General features: G+C 45.4%; 1 protein-coding gene across 1 annotated transcript in view; it reads right to left on the minus strand.

Moving 5' to 3' along the window:
- The window catches only part of LOC144823427 (lysozyme g-like), a 249,141-nt gene that overhangs the window by 46,194 nt on the left and 185,803 nt on the right, over positions 1-17,144 (minus strand). The gene's annotated exons all lie outside the window — the stretch shown is intronic.

The raw sequence follows: 17,144 nt of genomic DNA on the forward strand, positions 1-17,144 counted from the left end.
TGTCAGCTACCCCAGTTGACTCACCTCTGAGCCAACAACCTATTATTCTTCAACTCAGTGATCCAAAACCTACCCTCTCCCTTTCCGTCCCAACCACTCAGTCCTTGTCCCAACCCCCACACTCCTCTGCTGAACCTCAGTTTTCAAACCCTATTTTTTCATCAACCCAGGATCTTCCAGTCATATACTGGAACGTAGCTGGCCTTAGATCCAAAATCCATCTCCAGTCCTGGCTAGAAGTGACCAATAAATATAAGCTAATCTGCCTTCAAGAAACCTGGGCAATTGATCCTATTCACATCCAGGGCTTCAAAACATTCCATCTTCCGGCCATACCGTCCACTCATGGAAGACCCAAGGGTGGCTTAGCCATTTACATTTCCAACTTAATTCCTTTTACGACCACGGAAGTCCCGTTAGTCTTTCCAATCTTTCAAATTCTCAAATTAGTTCCAGACAATAGTTCTTGTTATTATTTCATCAATATGTACAATAATTCCACGCCTGGTGACTGTGTAAAATCTTTGTTGGAAATCACTTTATATTTACAAGATCAGAAAGCCAAGAACCAACAGCTACAATGCCATGTTGTGTGGGGTGGGGATTTCAATGTTTATTTGTGTAACAACTATAACAAAGGTATTTGTGGGCTCCAAGACGAGCACGACGCCCCCCTGGCCCACTTCGCCCACAGTAGTGTTGGTGACGCTTTAAATAACTGTATTTTTGCTCTAGAACTTGAATTCGCGAACATTTTAGTGAGTCCTGCTGTTGAGTTCAAGACGACTTTTCACGGTAGAGGATTTAGCACAATTATTGATTTTATCTTATGTTCCCAATCTTTAAACAACCGATTGAAACACTTTACAACTGGTACCGATCCCTCAAGCGATCACTACTCAAACAGCACCACTATAGTATTAAATACCCCATCCTCAGCCTGTCCAAAAACAAGCCTCTTAACGCAGCATTCCCTGTAGATGAGTAAAATTAATGGCTATACTCTCAAATGGTCGATGATCAATCCCTCAGAGGCCACTAGCAAGATCATCCAAAGAACCCTTCCCTTAATCTATCACTGTTTGGAGATGTCATCATCCCCTCAGCTGATCCTCTCTAGCTTCGTTAAAATCTTAGAAGCCATCAGACAAGAGCTTACTCGCCAACATAAGACTCACGATAACGATAAGGATTCCAGTGGGTGGTTTGATTCCCATTGCCGTAAAGCCCAGCGTGCACTAAAAAACGCTCTACACAATCAAGTCAGGGACCAGCCCCTAATTGCGTCTTTAAGAAAAAACTATAAGATGGCACAAAAATCCCGTAAACGGGAAATAAAAAATAATCTCTGGGCCCAACTACACCAGAGCACACTAAGCAAGTACTGTACCCTGTTTTGGAGAACAGTTAAGGCCCCTTTCCTAGCTGATGCTACTGCTGTACGGCATCTTGACGTGGCAGTACCCGCTGATAAATGGGTAGCACACTACTCGCAGATCTTCGGGGACCCCACCTTGACAACTGAGGCTCCTAGACTAGAGGCGGCAGCTGTCACTAGTAACAATATCTACCCTATTGACCTCCACTTCGATCTAGTGGAGGTGACCGCGGCGCTGACCTCCTCAAAGACCGGTAAAGCGCCCGGTCCTGATGGGGTCCCCTTAGACATCTTTGTTAGCAACATAGACTTATGGTCCCCAATTGTTACGCAGGTCATGTCCGCAGTGACTCAGATCGGCCTTATTGATTCTTGGTCCACTTCTGTGCTCCTACCCATATTTAAAAAGGGAGAACGGGACAACCCAGCCTGCTACAGGCCCATCTCCCTCTTGGATTCTCTGGGCAAGGTCGCCGGCAGATTAATTCTGGAACGACTACGGGACTGGGCCACAGAGAATAAGATCTTAACCGACTTACAATTTGGTTTCCAGGAGGGTCTGGGCACTGTAGAACAGGCCTTAAACCTGACTCTGCTTATGGGTAAATACGCCTGGGCCAAAGGCGGTAATCTTTACCTAGTCTATGTGGACTTGAGTTCCGCATTCGACTGCGTAATTCATTCCAAGCTATGGGCGATCTTGAGTAATCTGGGCATAGATCTTGCACTGCTGAATTTCCTCCGAGAGTTATACTCGGATGCAAAAGCTTGTGTGAGATACGGCATCAAAGGGGAGCTTTCTGAATCCTTTAACATTGCAAAAGGCGTTAGGCAGGGTTGCGTCCTTGCTCCATTCTTATTTAACATCTACACTAATGGACTGGAGCAAGCGATGCTAGTTGATAGTAAAGATCTCCCCTGCATAAACACCCGCCCAATCCCTGCATTATTATATGCAGACGATTCTGTCATCCTAGCAAGGACACCTAACCAACTACAGATTCAACTAGATAAATACTGCCAATTCATGCTTTCTCTTGGACTTTAAGTTAATAAGTCCAAGACTTTTGTTATGAATATTGGCAAGAAAGCCCAAAAATGCAAATCTCCTTTTATTGAGAAGACCAGGTTAGAAACTGCTAACACCTACCCTTATCTAGGTATTCTCATTGATAAGCATCTGTCCTGGAAACCTGCCACTTCCAGCAAGAAATTGCAGTTTCAACGCACAACATCGGCGTTGACTTCATTCTCAAGGAAACTGGGCAAGCCCGCCCCTGCTGTGATTTTGAAGATCTACCAAGCTAAATGCATGAGCGTGGCCACGTACGGGGCTGGTGTATGGGGCTATACGCCCGCAGATGAGCTTCAAATTATCGAAAATGACTTTTTGAAATATATATTAGCCCTTCCCCGAAGTGCTCCTACTTACGGCACCCATATGGAGCTCGGCTGGGAGTATCTAACTGACATCATTAGGTACCAGCCGATTCTCCTATGGCATCGTATATGGACTCAGGAGCAATGTCATCTTACTAGGTCACTAATATCTGACTGTCTCACACTGACCTATTGGAAAAAGATTCCCTGGCTGTTATATGTTTTTAAATTTTTGAATGATCTGAATTGCCCTGCATATTTCACTGACCCTGAATCTCTATTGGCTATACCTAGAAAAACTTTGAAAAAACTATGTGTCGCCCATTTAAGCAATTTACGTTTGTGTTCAGAACTTGGTAAAAAGTCAAATGTTCATTTAACGATGATTCAATCCTCCTATGGCATTCAACCTTATCTGTCTTTTTTTTTGTCTAATTATGAGAGATATGTTTTAACCAGATTTCGGTTTGATGTATTTTATCGCCTTGTCTCACTGCCTGTGCCCTCTGATTGGTCACGTGAAATAGCTAACTGTCCATGTGATGGTCATACTCGCCAGTCAACCCTGCATGTAACCTTCTTCTGCAGTCTTTATGAGACCCCGCGGAAACGTTGGCTGGTCCCACTTCTCCGGCACTTAGGATTGAGAAGATGCAGACCGGCTCTTTTGGCACTTCAATACTTAGACACCCCGTATGTTGCCAAAACTGTAGCCTGCTACCTCAAAACCTGCTTGAAAATCCATTCCCAATTACTAACCACTGCTCCTTAAGACTTTATTTCCGCGCAAATGACTACTGTGATAATATATTTGTGCATAGAGTGTCAGTGTTTAGTTGAACTTGAACGATTTCTTATTGTTTTGAAGCAATAGCGCTCCGCTTTCTTTAGTAATTAATGAGCAAATGGAATTTTTTATACTGTTGTAAATATTCGTTTTTAAATGCACTTTTTATGATTGTAAATTCAATCGAAATAAAGTTACTTTTGACTGACTCGCACTTGTTGTTGCGAGACATAGCTTTACCCCGCCTAGCTGACGAAGACAGGGAATTGATCGATGCTGTACTGACTGCTGATGAGATTGCGCTGGCGATCCGTTCAGTGCGTTCAGTCAAAGTGATGGGACCAAACGGGCTCCCTATTGAACTGTACAAACTAAGACCCGACAAGATAGCGCCATAACGCCGGGCTATGTTTCTTGAATCGCATGATGCGGGCCTCCTCCCCCGTGATCAAAGGCTCGCAACCATTGCAGTTATCCACAAAGAGGGAAAGCCGCGAGAACATTGTACATCCTATAGGCCCGTTTCACTTTTGAACGCCGAGCCTAAGATTCTGGCTAAGGTCCTGGCGAATCGCCTGATAACAGTCATTGGTGATTTAGTCCATCCTGATGAGTCCGGATTTATTCCACATCGCAATACCACACTGAACCTGCGGCGTCTCCATGGAGTCCTCGCGAGAGTGGCGTCCATACGTGAGCCGGCCATCTTGGCATCCCTGGATGCAATGATGGCCTTCGATACGGTGGAGTGGCCATACCTTTGGGCCGCGCTGGCAAAGTTTAGTTTCGGCCTGGGATTTAACAGATGGGTAAAACTGTTATACAAGGAGCCGCTGGCCCAGGTAGTGGTGAATGGCAAAGTCTCTGGCCCCTTTGTACTGGGGAGAGGCACGCGACAGGGATGCCCGTTGTCCCCTCTCCTCTTTGCTATGGCCTTGGAACCGCTCGCTGCCTGGCTGCGTTGGCAGCCCTCGATGAGTGGTATCAGCTGGACCCCGGAGTTTGAGGATCGCATTTCGCTCTAAGCTGACGACATCCTTTTATATCTTTGTAAATCACCCCCTAGCAGTGTCTGGGAGAACTATGGCCTCCTTAGTCATAGTGCATGTGAGGCATTGATGATGCCATGCTGTGTGGCATGTGGATAGGGGGGACAGGTTTGCTATGAAAGAAATCACTTATTTAGTGGAATGAGAATTTGGGGATGATTGTGTAAGAATTGGAAATGCATGGGGCTAGTGGCAGACTGTATGAAAGGAAGGGCTATTTGTATTTAAAGAATGTAAATCGAGAGAAGATTTCTGGTGTCTACAGTCCAAAGACAATAGAAATAGAGGAAGGACTGACAACCTTATTCTATGACATAGATAACTTTGGCTGGGGAACTTTCAGCAGAGTAGGTGGCTCACTGTGTATGTGCAGGGGCTTTGAGTGAGTTTTGACCAGGGTTCAAACCCCAGGTGGGGAAAATCTTTTTTTATTTTTATTTTTTATTTTATTTCTAAATTCCACAAATGAAAGCTGTGCCTTTGTAAATGACCCCCTAGCAGTATCTGGGAGAAATATGGCCTCCTTACTCATAGTGCATGTCAGGCATTGATAATAGCATCCTGTGTGGCACGTGGATAGGGGGGACAGGTTTGCTATGAAAGAAATCACTTATTTAGTGGAATGAGAATTTAGGGATGATTGTGTAAGAATTGGAAATGCATGGGGCTAGTGGCAGACTGTATGAAAGGAAGGGCTATTTGTATTTAAAGAATGTAAATCGAGAGAAGATTTCTGGTATCTACAGTCCAAAGACAATAGAAATAGAGGAAGGACTGACAACCTTATTCTATGACATAGATACCTTTGGCTGGGGAACTTTCAGCAGAGTAGGTGGCTCACTGTGTATGTGCAGGGGCTTTGAGAGAGTTTTGACCAGGGTTCAAACCCCAGGTGGGGAAAATCTTTTTTTTTTTTATTTTTTATTTTATTTCTAAATTCCACAAATGAAAGCTGTGCCTTTGTAAATGACCCCCTAGCAGTATCTGGGAGAAATATGGCCTCCTTACTCATAGTGCATGTCAGGCATTGATAATGGCATCCTGTGTGGCACGTGGATAGGGGGGACAGGTTTGCTATGAAAGAAATCACTTATTTAGTGGAATGAGAATTTAGGGATGATTGTGTAAGAATTGGAAATGCATGGGGCTAGTGGCAGACTGTATGAAAGGAAGGGCTATTTGTATTTAAAGAATGTAAAACGAGAGAAGATTTCTGGTATCTACAGTCCAAAGACAATAGAAATAGAGGAAGGACTGACAACCTTATTCTATGACATAGATACCTTTGGCTGGGGAACTTACAGCAGAGTATGTGGCTCACTGTGTATGTGCAGGGGCTTTGAGTGAGTTTTGACCAGGGTTCAAACCCCAGGTGAGGAAAATCATTTTTTTATTTTTTTTATTTTATTTCTAAATTCCACAAATGAAAGCTGTGCCTTTGTAAATGACCCCCTAGCAGTATCTAGGAGAACTATGGCCTCCTTACTCATAGTGCATGTCAGGCATTGATAATGGCATGCTGTGTGGCACGTGGATAGGGGGGACAGGTTTGCTGTGAAAGAAATCACTTATTTAGTGGAATGAGAATTTGGGGATGATTGTGTAAGAATTGGAAATGCATGGGGCTAGTGGCAGACTGTATGAAAGGAAGGGCTATTTGTATTTAAAGAATGTAAAACCAGAGAAGATTTCTGGTATCTACAGTCCAAAGACAATAGAAATAGAGGAAGGACTGACAACCTTATTCTATGACATAGATACCTTTGGCTGGGGAACTTACAGCAGAGTATGTGGCTCACTGTGTATGTGCAGGGGCTTTGAGTGAGTTTTGACCAGGGTTCAAACCCCAGGTGAGGAAAATCATTTTTTTATTTTTTTTTATTTTATTTCTAAATTCCACAAATGAAAGCTGTGCCTTTGTAAATGACCCCTTAGCAGTATCTAGGAGAACTATGGCCTCCTTACTCATAGTGCATGTCAGGCATTGATAATGGCATGCTGTGTGGCACGTGGATAGGGGGGACAGGTTTGCTATGAAAGAAATCACTTATTTAGTGGAATGAGAATTTGGGGATGATTGTGTAAGAATTGGAAATGCATGGGGCTAGTGGCAGACTGTATGAAAGGAAGGGCTATTTGTATTTAAAGAATGTAAATCGAGAGAAGATTTCTGGTATCTACAGTCCAAAGACAATTGAAATAGAGGAAGGGCTGACAACCTTATTCTATGACATAGGTACCTTTGGCTGGGGAACTTACAGCAGAGTATGTGGCTCACTGTGTATGTGCAGGGGCTTTGAGTGAGTTTTGACCAGGGTTCTAACCCCAGGTGAGGAAAATCATTTTTTTATTTTTTTTTATTTTATTTCTAAATTCCACAAATGAAAGCTGTGCCTTTGTAAATGACCCCCTAGCAGTATCTAGGAGAACTATGGCCTCCTTACTCATAGTGCATGTCAGGCATTGATAATGGCATGCTGTGTGGCACGTGGATAGGGGGGACAGGTTTGCTATGAAAGAAATCACTTATTTAGTGGAATGAGAATTTGGGGATGATTGTGTAAGAATTGGAAATGCATGGGGCTAGTGGCAGACTTTATGAAAGGAAGGGCTATTTGTATTTAAAGAATGTAAATCGAGAGAAGATTTCTGGTATCTACAGTCCAAAGACAATAGAAATAGAGGAAGGACTGACAACCTTATTCTATGACATAGATACCTTTGGCTGGGGAACTTTCAGCAGAGTACGTGGCCCACTGTGTATGTGCAGGAGCTTTGAGTGAGTTTTGACCAGGGTTCAAACCCCAGGTGAGGAAAATCGTTTTTTTAATTTTATTTCTAAATTCCACAAATGAAAGGTGTGCCTTTGTAAATGACCCCCTAGCAGTATCTAGGAGAACTATGGCCTCCTTACTCATAGTGCATGTCAGGCATTGATAATGGCATGCTGTGTGGCACGTGGATAGGGGGGACAGGTTTGCTATGAAAGAAATCACTTATTTAGTGGAATGAGAATTTGGGGATGATTGTGTAAGAATTGGAAATGCATGGGGCTAGTGGCAGACTGTATGAAAGGAAGGGCTATTTGTATTTAAAGAATGTAAATCGAGAGAAGATTTCTGGTATCTACAGTCCAAAGACAATTGAAATAGAGGAAGGACTGACAACCTTATTCTATGACATAGATACCTTTGGCTGGGGAACTTTCAGCAGAGTAGGTGGCTCACTGTGTATGTGCAGGGGCTTTGAGTGAGTTTAGAACAGGGTTCAAACCCCACCTCTGGAAATTATTTTTTAATATTATTTTTATTTTTTTTAACAATTTATTTATTTTAGCAGAGTGAAACATAGTCCTTTGGAAATGCTCAACTGATAATAATGAAAGACCAAGTAGAAAATCTATGGCATATGTCACATCAGATGTGGCATATGCCACATGACAGAGTGACACGTGTCACATGCCAGACTTGGGCTCCAACCCCTTCTCCCTTCTTCCCTCCCACCCTATTCAGGTCCTCCTTTTTCCCTCCCCCTTTCCTTAGGCCACTCCTTTTACCCTCATTCTCCACAGGCCTTCTCGGCATACTCTCCTTTATTATTTCCCCCTTCACCCGCAGACTATCTTCCACGAACACAACACAATACAAAACCGAGCGCCTTGTTTACAAAGCTGCGAGGAGTGGTCTAACTATGGCCTGGAATCTATGGAACACAGATCTCGCTTCATCGCTCATTCACGGACGGACACCACAATATCCACACCCAGGCACTTCCACTATCATAAGCAAAGTATGTGGAGAATACAGTTACACTACTACCCATAAAGTAGAGGTAGGAATGCTATTAGAACTACTGTCAATCAAGGTCACTTTAAGTCCTGGACATGCCAATATGCTCTCTAATAAACACTAGTAAAAGAGCAGAAGGTGCTGTACATTAGTCGCTGCCCCCCTCCGCCCAGGTAGCGCCTGGAGCCAAGGGAAGCTCTACCAGCGTACAGTGTGAATGCTGGGTTATTCGTGGAGGACAGGCCTGATCGTTCAAGCACAAGCTGGGCTTCCAGCCATTCATAGTTTTTTCAAACCTATATTTTAAAATTGCACTAATTAGAGGATTAGGGTTGGATTACTGGAGAGGACAGCAGCTATGACGGGAGGATGAGCAGAGGAACTGGAATACAGAAGGCACTTTGATGATTACTGTGGTGCCTCGAAGAGCCATCATGTTTTTTTTTCCAGTTTATTATTTAGACATTTCTCTTCAGCTGTATACTTCTTTTGAATGGGTCAGTCCTCTCCTGTCCCAAGGTTAGAAAGGAGGTCCATGCTGACCCGTCGTCTGCTAAAGGTCACATCCATATTAAAAGCCATGTGACCTTCATTCGTACTAAGCATGGGCGAATTTTGCGAATTCGCGATTCGCGAATTTGCGAATTGCTGATCCGCAAAATTCGCAAATTTGTGCGGATTTGCGGATTTTTTTATTTTTGCGTGTTTGCGGGGCGCTTTGCGTGTTCACGGGCGCTGTGCGTGTTCGCGGGGCGCTGTGCGTGTTCGCAGAGTTTTTTTTTTTCGTTTTTACTTTTTGTTCCCTTCTGCCCTCTGCAGTTCTGCCCTCTGCCCCACTCCTGTTTTATTTTAGGATGGCGCCGGCAAGCTGCCAGCGCCATCCTAAAACAGTTACTAAGTTAGCTTCAACAGGAAGTACTAATAGATAAAATTAAGCAGGAAATAAAGCAGGTGCACCTGCTTAATTTTATCTATTAGTGCTTCCTGATAACTTAGTAACGGTTTTAGGATGGCGCTGGCAGCTTGCCGGTGCCATCCTAAAATAAAACAGGAGTGGGGCAGAGGGCAGAAGGGCAAAGGGCAGAAGGTTAGCTTCAACAGGAAGCACTAATAGATAAAATGAAGCAGGTGCTCGAGCACCTGCTTTATTTTATCTATTAGTGCTTCCTGATGAAGCTAACTTAGTAATTGTTTTAGGATGGCGCTGGCAGCTTGCCGGCGCCATCCTAAAATAGTTACAAGCTTGAAGCTTGAATTTTTGCCCCCAGATCCGTTCGCTCGCGGATTTGCGGATTTTCGGCAAATTCGCGGGAGTTCGCAGATTGCGAATTTGCCGAAAATCCGCAAAATCCGCGAGCGGAACGGATTTTACGCTCACACTTAATTCGTACACAGAGTTCATCTGCTTCTACCCCAATCTCAGTGTCCATGGCAAGACTTGATTCCTCGCTTCAGAGCCGAATCGGAGTTACTGGAGGTCTCAGAATTGGTTAAAGAGAACGGTGGTCATTCAGCAATGGTGGTCCTCCTGGAGCTGTCAGCGGCAATCGACACAGTCTGGCATGCCACCCTTTTTGATAGACTAAAAGAAGAGGACATTCAAGGATAAAATCCTTTTTGTAAGACAGATCTCAAGAGGTGCATCTTCACCCTTTTTCATCAACCCCTAAACCCCTTTTATATGGAGTGCCAGAAGGCTCAGCTTTGAGCACGAATCTGTTCCATCTGTATATGGTTTCTTTGGCTGGCCTGATTATATTCTATGGTGGCAGGTTATATGGAGTCCCAGAAGGCTCAGCTTTGAGCCCGACTCTGTTCCATCTGTATAAGGTTTCTTTGGTTGGTCTGATTATATTCTATGGTGGCAGGTTATACGGAGTCCCAGAAGGCTGAGCTTTGAGTCCGACTCTGTTCCATCTGTATATGGTTTCTTTGCCTGGTCTGATTGCATTCTATGGTGGCAGGTTATATGGAGTCCCAGAAAGCTGAGCTTTGAGTCCGACTCTGTTCCATCTGTATATGGTTTCTTTGGCTGGCCTGATTGCATTCTATGGTGTGCAGGTTATATGGAGTCCCAGAAGGCTCAGCTTTGAGCCCGACTCTGTTCCATCTGTATATGGTTTCTTTGGCTGACCTGATTGCATTCTATGGTGTGCAGGTTATATGGAGTCCCAGAAGGCTGAGCTTTGAGTCCGACTCTGTTCCATCTGTGTATGGTTTCTTTGCCTGGCCTGATTGCATTCTATGGTGGCAGGTTATATGGAGTCCCAGAAGGCTGAGCTTTGAGTCCGACTCTGTTCCATCTGTATATGGTTTCTTTGGCTGGCCTGATTGCATTCTATGGTGGCAGATTATATGGAGTCCCGGAAGGCTCAGTTTGAGCCCGACTCAGTTCCATCTGTATATGGTTTCTTTGGCTGGCCTGATTGCATTCTATGGTGGCAGGTTATATGGAGTCCCAGAAGGCTCAGCTTTAAAACCCTGACTCTGTTCCATTTGTATATGGTTTCTTTGGCTGGCCTGATTGCATTCTATGGTGTGCAGGTTATATGCAGTCCCAAAAGGCTGAGCTTTGAGCCTGACTCTGTTCCATCTGTATATGGTTTCTTTGGCTGGCCTGATTGCATTCTATGGTGTGCAGGTTATATGGAGTCCCAAAAGGCTGAGCTTTGAGCCTGACTCTGTTCCATCTGTATATGGTTTCTTTGGCTGGCTCGATTGCATTCTATGGTGTGCAGGTCATATGGAGTCCCAGAAGGCTGAGCTTTGAGCCCGACTCTGTTCCATCTGTATATGGTTTCTTTGGCTGGCCTGATTGCATTCTATGGTGGCAGGTTATATGGAGTCCCAGAAGGCTCAGCTTTGAGCCCGACTCTGTTCCATCTGTATATGGTTTCTTTGGCTGGCCTGATTGCATTCTATGGTGGCAGGTTATATGGAGTCCCAGAAGGCTCAGCTTTGAGCCCGACTCTGTTCCATCTGTATATGGTTTCTTTGGCTGGCCTGATTGCATTCTATGGTGGCAGGTTATATGGAGTCCCAGAAGGCTCAGCTTTGAGCCCGACTTTGTTCCATCTGTATATGGTTTCTTTGGCTGGCCTGATTGCATTCTATGGTGTGCAGGTTATATGGAGTCCCAGAAGGCTCAGCTTTAAGCCCGACTCTGTTCCATCTGTATATGGTTTCTTTGGCGGACCTGATTGCATTCTATGGTGTGCAGGTTATATGGAGTCCCAGAAGGCTGAGCTTTGAGCCCGTCTCTGTTCCATGTGTATATGGTTTCTCTGGCTGGCCTGATTGCATTCCATGGTGTGCAGCTTATACGGAGTCCCAGAAGGCTCAGCTTTGCGCCCGACTCTGTTCCATCTGTATATGGTTTCTTTGCCTGGCCTGATTGCATTCTATGGTGGCAGGTTATATGGAGTCCCAGAAGGCTGAGCTTTGAGCCCGACTCTGTTCCATCTGTATATGGTTTCTTTGGCTGGCCTGATTGCATTCTATGGTGTGTGCAGGTTATATGGAGTCCCAGAAGGCTCAGTTTGAGTCCGACTCTGTTCCATCTGTATATGGTTTCTTTGGCTGGCCTGATTGCATTCTATGGTGTGCAGCTTATATGGAGTCCCAGAAGGCTGTGCTTTGAGTCCGACTCTGTTCCATCTGTATATGGTTTCTACAGCTGGCCTGATTGCATTCTATGTTGTGCAGGTTATATGGAGTCCCAGAAGGCTCAGTTTTGAGTCCGACTCTGTTCCATCTGTATATGGTTTCTTTGGCTGGCCTGATTGCATTCTATGGTGTGCAGGTTATATGGAGTCCCAGAAGGCTCAGTTTGAGCCCGACTCTGTTCAATCTGTATATGGTTTCTTTGGCTGGCCTAATTGCATTCTATGGTGTGCAGGTTATATGGAGTCCCAGAAGGCTCAGTTTGAGCCCGACTCTGTTCCATCTGTATATGGTTTCTTTGCCTGGCCTGATTGCATTCTATATTGTTCAGGTGATATGGAGTCCCGGAAGGCTGAGCTTTGAGCCCGTCTCTGTTCCATCTGTATATGGTTTCTTTGGTTGGCCTGATCGCATTCTATGGGGTGCAGGTTATATGGAGTCCCAGAAGGATCAGCTTTGAGTCAGACTCTGTTCCATCTGTATATGGTTTCTTTGGCTGGCCTGATTGCATTCTATGGTGTGTAGGGTATATGGAGTCCCGGAAGGCTGAGCTTTGAACCCGACTCTGTTCCATCTGTATATGGTTTCTTTGGCTGGCCTGATTGCATTCTATGGTGTGCAGGTTATATGGAGTCCCAGAAGGCTGAGCTTTGAGCCTGTCTCTGTTCCATCTGTATATGGTTTCTTTGGTTGGCCTGATCGCATTCTATGGGGTGCAGGTTATATGGAGTCCCAGTAGGATCAGCTTTGAGTCCGACTCTGTTTCATCTGTATATGGTTTCTTTGGCAGGCCTGATTGCATTCTATGGTGGCAGGTTATATGGAGTCCCAGAAGGCTCAGTTTTGAGTCCGACTCTGTTCCATCTGTATATGGTTTCTGTGGCTGGCCTGATTGCATTCTATGGTGTGCAGGTTATATGGAGTCCCAGAAGGCTGAGCTTTGAGCCCGACTCTGTTCCATCTGTATATGGTTTCTTTGGCTGGCCTGCTTGCATTCTATGGTATGCAGGTTATATGGAGTCCAGGAAGGCTCAGCTTTGACCCCGACTCTGTTCCATCTGTATATGGTTTCTTTGGCTCGCCTGATTGCATTCTATGGTGTGCAGGTTATATGGAGTCCCAGAAGGCTCAGCTTTGAGCCCGACTCTGTTCCATCTGTATATGGTTTCTTTGGCTGGCCTGATTGCATTCTATGGGGTGCAGGTTATATGGAGTCCCAGAAGGCTCAGCTTTAAGCCCGACTCTGTTCCATCTGTATATGGTTTCTTTGCTGGCCTGATTGTATTCTATGGTGTGCAGGTTATATGGAGTCCCATAAGGCTCAGCTTTATGCCCAACGCTGTTCCATCTGTATATGGTTTCTTTGGCTGGCCTGATTGCATTCTATGGTGGCAGGTTATTTGGAGTCCCAGAAGGCTGAGCTTTGAGCCCGACTCTGTTCCATCTGTATATGGTTTCTTTGGCTGGCCTGATTGCATTCTATGGTGTGCAGGTTATATGGAGTCCCAGAAAGCTCAGTTTTGAGTCCGACTCTGTTCCATCTGTATATGGTTTCTTAGGCTGGCCCGATTGCATTCTATGGTGTGCAGGGTATTTGGAGTCCCAGAAACCTGAGCTTTGAGTCCGACTCTGTTCCATCTGTATATGGTTTCTTTGGCTGGCCTGATTGCATTCTATGGTGTGCAGGTTATATGGAGTCCCAGAAGGCTGAGCTTTGAGCCCGTCTCTGTTCCATCTGTATATGGTTTCTTTGGTTGGCCTGATCGCATTCTATGGGGTGCAGGTTATATGGAGTCCCAAAAGGATCAGCTTTGAGTCCGACTCTGTTTCATCTGTATATGGTTTCTTTGGCAGGCCTGATTGCATTCTATGGTGGCAGGTTATATGGAGTCCCAGAAGGCTCAGTTTTGAGTCCGACTCTGTTCCATCTGTATATGGTTTCTTTGGCTGGCCTGCTTGCATTCTATGGTGTGCAGGTTATATGGAGTCCCGGAAGGCTCAGCTTTGACCCCGACTCTGTTCCATCTGTATATGGTTTCTTTGGCTGGCCTGATTGCATTCTATGGTGTGCAGGTTATATGGAGTCCCAGAAGGCTCAGCTTTGAGCCCGACTCTGTTCCATCTGTATATGGTTTCTTTGGCTGGCCTGATTGTATTCTATGGTGTGCAGGTTATATGGAGTCCCAGAAGGCTCAGCTTTATGCCCAATGCTGTTCCATCTGTATATGGTTTCTTTGGCTGGCCTGATTGCATTCTATGGTGGCAGGTTATATGGAGTCCCAGAAGGCTGAGCTTTGAGTCCGACTCTGTTCCATCTGTATATGGTTTCTTTGGCTGGCCTGATTGCATTCTACGGTGGCAGGCTATTTGGAGTCCCAGAAGGCTCAGTTTGAGCCCGACTCTGTTCCATCTGTATATGGTTTCGTTGGCTGGCCTGATTGCATTCTATGGTGTGCAGGTTATATGGAGTCCCAGAAGGCTCAGTTTGAGTCCGACTCTGTTCCATCTGTATATGGTTTCTTTGGCTGGCCTGATTGCATTCTATGGTGTGCAGGTTATATGGAGTCCCAGAAGGCTCAGCTTTGAGCCTGACTCTGTTCCATCTATATATGGTTTCTTTGGCTGGCCTGATTGCATTCTATGGTGTGCAGGTTACATGGAGTCCCAGTAGGCTCAGCTTTGAGCCTGACTCTGTTCCATCTGTATATGGTTTCTTTGGCTGGCCTGATTGCATTCTATGGGTTGCAGGTTATATGGAGTCCCGGAAGGCTCAGTTTGAGCCCGACTCTGTTCCATCTGTATATGGTTTCTTTGGCTGGCCTGATTGCATTCTATGGTGTGCAGGTTATATGGAGTCCCAGAAGGCTCAGCTTTGAGCCTGACTCTTTTCCATCTGTATATGGTTTCTTTGGCTGGCTCGATTGCATTCTATGGGTTGCAGGTTATATGGAGTCCCAGAAGGCTCAGTTTCAGCCCGACTCTGTTCCATCTGTATATGGTTTCTTTGGCTGGCCTGATTGCATTCTATGGTATGCAGGTTATATGGAGTCCCAGAAGGCTCAGTTTGATCCCGACTCTGTTCCATCTGTATATTGTTTCTTGGGCTGGCCTGAACCCGACTCTGTTCCATCTGTATATGGTTTCTTTGGCTGGCCTGATTGCATTCCATGGTGGCAGGTTATATGGAGTCCCAGAAGGCTGAGCTTTGAGCCCGACTCTGTTCCACCTGTATATGGTTTCTTTGACGGGCCTGATTGCATTCTATGGTGGCAGGTTATATGGAGTCCCAAAAGGCTGAGCTTTGAGCCTGACTCTGTTCCATCTGTATATGGTTTCTTTGGCTGGCTCGATTGCATTCTATGGGTTGCAGGTTATATGGAGTCCCAGAAGGCTCAGTTTGAGCCCGACTCTGTTCCATCTGTATATGGTTTCTTTGGCTGGCGTGATTGCATTCTATGGTGTGCAGGTTATACGGAGTCCCAGAAGGCTCAGTTTGAGCCCGACTCTGTTCCATCTGTATATGGTTTCTTTGGCTGGCCTGATTGCATTCTATGGTGGCAGGTTATATGGAGTCCCAGAAGGCTCAGCTTTAAAACCCCGACTCTGTTCCATTTGTATATGGTTTCTTTGGCTGGCTCGATTGCATTCTATGGTGGCAGGTTATATGGAGTCCCAGAAGGCTCAGTTTGAGCCCGACTCTGTTCCATCTGTATATGGTTTCTTTAGCTGGCCTGATTGCATTCTATGGTGTGCAGGTTATATGGAGTCCCAGTAGGCTCAGCTTTGAGCCTGACTCTGTTCCTTCTGTATATGGTTTCTTTGGCTGGCTCGATTGCATTCTATGGTGTGCAGGTTTTATGGAGTCCCAGAAGGCTCAGTTTGAGCCCGACTCTGTTCCATCTGTATATGGTTTCTTTGGCTGGCCTGATTGCATTCTATGGCGTGCAGGTTATATGGAGTCCCAGAAGGCTCAGTTTGAGCCTGACTCTGTTCCATCTGTATATGGTTTCTTGGGCTGGCCTGAACCCGACTCTGTTCCATCTGTATATGGTTTCTTTGGCTGGCCTGATTGCATTCTATGGTGGCAGGTTATTTGGAGTCCCAGAAGGCTGAGCTTTGAGCCCGACTCTGTTCCATCTGTATATGGTTTCTTTGGCTGGCCTGATTGCATTCTATGGTGTGCAGGTTATATGGAGTCCCAGAAAGCTCAGTTTTGAGTCCGACTCTGTTCCATCTGTATATGGTTTCTTAGGCTGGCCCGATTGCATTCTATGGTGTGCAGGTTATTTGGAGTCCCAGAAAGCTGAGCTTTGAGTCCGACTCCGTTCCATCTGTATATGGTTTCTTTGGCTGGCCTGATTGCATTCTATGGTGGCAGGCTATTTGGAGTCCCAGAAGGCTCAGTTTGAGTCCGACACTGTTCCATCTGTATATGGTTTCGTTGGCTGGCCTGATTGCATTCTATGGTGTGCAGGTTATATGGAGTCCCAGAAGGCTCAGTTTGAGTCCGACTCTGTTCCATCTGTATATGGTTTCTTTGGCTGGCCTGATTGCATTCTATGGTGTGCAGGTTATATGGAGTCCCAGAAGGCTCAGTTTGAGCCCGACTCTGTTCCATCTGTATATGGTTTCTTTGGCTGGCCTGATTGCATTCTATGGTGGCAGGTTATATGGAGTCCCAGAAGGCTTGGCTTTAAAACCCGGACTCTTTTCCATTTGTATATGGTTTCTTTGGCTGGCTCGATTGCATTCTATGGTGTGCAGGTTATATGGAGTCCCAGAAGGATCAGCTTTGAGCCCGACTCTGTTCCATCTGTATATGGTTTCTTTGGCTGGCCTGATTGCATTCTATGGTGTGCAGGTTATATGGAGTCCCAGAAGGCTCAGTTTTGAGTCCGACTCTGTTCCATCTGTATATGGTTTCTTTGGCTGGCCTGATTGCATTCTATGGTGTGCAGGTTATATGGAGTCCCAGAAGGCTCAGCTTTGAGCCTGACTCTGTTCCATCTGTATATGGTTTCTTTGGCTGGCCTGATTGCATTCTATGGTGTGCAGGTTATGTGGAGTCCCAGTAGGCTCAGCTTTGAGCCTGACTCTGT

Source organism: Lissotriton helveticus, chromosome 1_1 (genome assembly GCF_964261635.1).
Source record: "Lissotriton helveticus chromosome 1_1, aLisHel1.1, whole genome shotgun sequence".
NCBI lineage: Eukaryota > Metazoa > Chordata > Amphibia > Caudata > Salamandridae > Lissotriton > Lissotriton helveticus.